The sequence below is a fragment of the Sorex fumeus genome, unplaced genomic scaffold (assembly GCF_029834395.1).
Source record: "Sorex fumeus unplaced genomic scaffold, SorFum_2.1 ptg000007l, whole genome shotgun sequence".
Classification (NCBI taxonomy): domain Eukaryota; kingdom Metazoa; phylum Chordata; class Mammalia; order Eulipotyphla; family Soricidae; genus Sorex; species Sorex fumeus.
In genome coordinates this window covers 36,024,721-36,029,895 of record NW_026606064.1, presented here as the reverse complement: position 1 = coordinate 36,029,895, position 5,175 = coordinate 36,024,721, and positions in this window count along the sequence as shown.

Sequence of the window (5,175 nt, the reverse complement as noted above, 5' to 3'; positions counted from 1 at the left end):
GGCAACAGCCTAGGGAATTCATAGCCTTGAACCAGCTTTGCAAGAAGCATAAAAAGAGCTTCTTTAAGAGGCAAGAGAAACATCCCATCATGTGGTGTTGGGTATGGCACTCACTAAAAATTCATCTGGGATCCTCTACTACATTAAGTAAGGTTTAAAACAGCAATTCATCACAAATTGACTTTCAATGATTTATTTTCTGATAATTCTATTTGCCATTCCTCCAAGTTTTATCGGACCTAGTAAAATGAAATAAATTTGTTATGTGCCTGCCAATGGGGTAGGTTTGGGGTTAGGAGGGAACCTGGGAATATTGGTGGAGGGAAAAGGACATTGGTGGTCTGATTGGTGTTGTAATGTTATATGCCTAAAACTATTATGAATAATTGTGTAAACCACACTGTTTCAATAGATGTTGCTGAGGAAAAAAAATGTGGGGAAGTAGGGGAAGTGGAAAAGGAAGTGAATGGGAGAGGAAGTAAAAGATGATTTTGAAATATTTGCCCCTGAGTGAGAGGGTAAGAATGCTGTTTTGAGAAGGAAAACAATGTGGGATACTAAGTGATAAGTTTGTGGCTGGAGCCTACTGAGTTTGATGTACTTGCAGGCTATCCAGTGGAAACATCTAGAAAAGTCGGGGCACAGATGAGAGTCATCTGCAGAGATGAATTGTTGCATTTTCTGAAATGGAAGATCACTTCTCAAAAGGGACCAAAGGTGACAGTTAAAGCAAACCATAACAACAGAAGTATGAAAGAAGAGGAGGGCAAAAACCAGACCTTACAGAAACTGTATTTGGAGGAGGTTCTAGAGAAAGAGGAGGGGACCTTTGGAAGGAGTATAATCAGGAGTGTACCATATTATTGAAGTCAAGGCAAATTAATTTCCAACAAGAGAGGGTCAGTGGTCAGAAGATTGAGAGAAATAACTGAGGTGAGACCATAGGAGGTGAGTGGGGTGGGTTGGAGCTGGGAGGAAACTCAAAAGCCAGATGCTAAGACACAGGACTAAGTGGAACCTAGTCTTACAGTATTGCTCTGAAAGGAAAAGGGTGGTAGCTTGCCTGCAAGGTTTGGTTTTACTTTTAAAACCAAGGTAAATGAAATGTTTGTCAAAACCAAGGTAATGTGACATTTTGATGTTCTTACCATAACCTTATTTGTTTTCCCAAATATCTGTGTAGTTACACAAGGACAACACATTGGAATCACTTTCACCAATACCAAGTAAAATCCTGAAGATGCTCATGAGTTAAACAGACTAGACAGACATTGAACCCTGAGAAATGGCTTGTTGAGGAGATAGCACACCCAGTCTTTCAAGTATATGTTAGTCATGAGGTCTAACTTGACAGGCAGCATCCCCCAAATCTCAGTGCTTTAACCCAACCTAAAAATGTGTTTTCCCTCTTGTCACAGTGCTTCTAGCTGTGATCTTCCAGCTGGGGCCACACTCCTTCTCACATAGTAGTTTCAGGGGCCAGAGCAATAGTACAATGGGTAGAGCACTTGCCTTGCATGTGGCCGACCTGAGTTTGATCCCTGCCATCCTGTATGGTCCACTGAACCCTTCCAGGAGTAATTTCTGAGTACAGAGCTTGGAGTAACACCTGAGCATTGCCGGGTATGTCCCCTACCCCCAGCCAAAAAAAAAAAAATCAAATACTAGCTCCATCATTTCCTAGCGCCTTAGTTTCCACCAGTCTTTTACATCCACAGGCATAAAAAGAGATCACAGACCCTACTTGGGTTTGGAGACCAGATCTATTTGGCTAAACTCTGCCCTGTCAGTCATTGGTAGAAGAGCCTGCATGATGTGATAGAACAGTGTGCCTTGGAATCAGCAGGAAAGCATGAGACTGCCGAGCCTCAATAAAGGTTGCTTCGTGGCTTTGGGTTTTTTTCCTTTCTAGTATTTCTGTTTTTTTAGTTTTGGGATGACGCCCAGTTCAGGGCATATTCTTGGCTCTGCTCTCATGAATCATTCCTTACAGGGCTCGGGGAACCCTATGGTGTGTTCAGGAATCAAACCTAGGTCAGCCTGGTTCTGTACTTTCTCTACAGCCCAAGGTTTTTTCTTCCTAGGCTCCTTTTATATGTCAGTCTTTAATTTCTCCTTTTAAAGTTTGGAGAATTTGCATTTATTCTAGCCTGTTCTATCTCCCAAGTCACTCCTTCCACAAATGTTTATTGAGTGCCTACTATTTGTTGAGCACTGCAAATACAAACGTGTCACATTCTATCAAGGAGGCAGATGGAAATTCAAGATTTCAGTCAATAAGAATAGTGCTATATTAATTAGATGCTGGCTCTGGGAACACTGAGGTGGATGAATTCTCCATAGGTCGTTCAGGATAATTCTACAAAGGTGATTCAGGAAAGAGCTTGCAGAGGAGATGGCATTTGATCTGTGACTTGATGAATAGCTCACCAGGCTCAGGAGGTAAAGGAGAATAAGAAAGTAAAGATGGAAGGGGTGTTATCTTTTGACATTCCAAGTAAAAATAACGTGGAGTAAGAGTTTGAGTTATTTGGAAAGCTTCAAGTATATATATGTAACTGGAGGCTGTATGGAAGATATTGTCTAAAGCTAAATTGGTATAATTCTAATGCCAATTTGTGAAAGTCTTTATGACATATTGTTCTTGGCTCAGTTGTGTCCCCCTAAATTTATATGTTAAATTGCTAACCAGAATATGACTATAATTGAATATGAGGTCTCTATAGAGAAGAAAGTTAATTCAAATGTTCCTAAATCCAATATGACTGGTGGTCTTAAAAGGAGAAAACTATGACACAGATACCCAGAGAGAAGATAATGTTGAAACACAGAAGCCAGCCATGATCAAGCCAAGAGGCCTCAACAAAATCAACTCTAATGATATCTTACTCATGGTCTCTAGAATCATGAAAATGTAATTTCTATTGCGTAAGCCACCTAGTCCATGGTACTTTGTTATGAAAGCATTCACCAACTAATACAAATGGCAAAGAGTAGGAATAGAAGGCATCGGTTCTAGAGAGATGTTGGAGTCAGAATTAAAGGAGGGTAGCACTGTAGCACTGTCCTCCCATTGTTCATTGATTTGCTCGAGTGGGCATGAGTAATGTCTCCATTGTGAGACTTGTTACTGTTTTTGGCATATCGAATACGCCACAGGGAGCTTTCCAGGCTCTGCCGTGCGGGCAGGATACTCTCGGTAGCTTTCCAGGCTCTCCGAAAGAAACGGAGGAATCAAACCCAGGTTGGCCGCATGCAAGGTAAACACCCTACCCGCTGTGCTATCACTCCAGCCCAGAGAGGAGGGTATATTTCTAGAGAAACATTCTGTAGTCAGAATCAAGGAGCCTAAGCGGGTGAGGCAAAGAAGGGTGAGGATGAGGGTGAGGCTGATTGCCTCAAGTCTTAGCTTAAAGACCTTAAAGTCTGGAGCTGGAGCAATAGCACAATGGGTAGGGCATTTTCCTTGCATGCGGCCAACCTGGGTTTGATCCCCAGCATCCCATATGGTCCCCTGAGCACCGCCAGGAGTGATTCCAGAAGTGATTCCGGGAGTGCTCCAGGAGTGATTCCTGAGTGCAGAGCCAGGAGTAACCCCTGAGCATTGCCGGGTGTGACTCAAAAAGGAAAAAAAAAAAAACCTTAAAATCTTAGCTTCATTCTCCTGGTTGGAGGGATCTGGGACTGAGAAGTGTGAAACACAACAGAGGAGGAGAAGGCTCTGTCCTGTAGTCAATTTCGCACATGGGTCTTACCCTCTGTAAGCCCTGAAGTTCCTAGAGTAAGGGACTGGCTACCATTTTAAAATTAGTGCAGATCAAAGCAGATTTAGCTTAATAAATCCATTTCTTGCTGATATTGTTGGATGGATAATGGCAGGTTTCAATATAGTTCTGGTTAAAAGTTTACAAGTTAAAAAATGTGTTGCCCTAGGCCAGAGAGATAGTGCAGAGGTTAAGGCATTTGCCTTGCATGTGTTTACTGCATTGTCACTGGTTTGAGTACCCAGCACCACGTGGTCCCAAGCACCACAAGATTTGCTCCCTGAGCACCTCCATCTGTGCCCTACCCCAAAATTGCATTGCTGCATTCTTCCAACCCAGAGGACACAGAACATGCAATATTTCCATCTTCAGTTTGTTTTGGTGCACCTGAGGGTGGAAAATCAGCTGAATCCAGAGTCTCTGAACAAATAACATGTCTACACTATCTCTTTGGAGGTGAAATGGAACAATACCTCTGTACTGTTTTCTCTGCTAAAGTATTATATTACTACCCATCAAGTGGAAGAAATAAAGAGCTGTAATCACATCTTGAGAAGACAAAAATTAATAGAGAAATAGCTAAGAAAGTTGGCCACGTTGCCCGTCTCAACCAGCATATAAACATCTTTGAATGAAAGCTCCTTTAAAAAAAAAGTCTTCAGAAAGTTTCATGGTGTGTGTGTGTGTGTGTATATATATATATATATATATATATATATATATATAAAAAAACCTTAGTTCAGTGCTTTATCACTTTTATCAATAGACTCATTTGCTTTCATTTGCCACGAATAGTTCAGAATCGCACATTGGTGGGAGAAATGCTGGGGTTGTTAAAAGCAGAGGCCTGAGAAAACACGCCGTGCGCTCAAGCCAGCAAGAACTTGCTGAGGCGGCAGGGAAAGACGCCGTTAATTGGCCACATTTCATTTGTGAGCATGGCAATTTGATGTAGGAGAAGTTTTAAGAAAATTGCTAAACCCTAGGGAATTGTCTCGAAATAAAAGAAAATCACCCTCCCTGTCATTTATACCACAGAAGCTAACTCCACGTGTTGTTTCCATTTCCAAGTTTCCATGAAATTGCCAAGCCCGGGCTAGGACAAAAGGGTGGATGCTTCAGCAGTTTTAATACTGTTGATGTGCCTTTCAGAACTGCTCTCCTCATCCATCTCCTTCCCGACACCCTGCGGTCTAGTCCTGTTGCTAGGATCTAGGTAGAAGTTCAGCTGACAAGTTCTGGAAGGCTCCGTTCCTTCTTCCACTCATTTCTCTGTCTTACACCTTCCCCAAGTATCATCAAAATTTGTCTCATCCTTTGCTGCTAGTTTTTGGGGTGTTTGATTTTTAAAATTAACTTCCTGTTTGTTTTTTAACCCATCCCTCGAATTGCAAGAAAAGGTCCAGAGAGA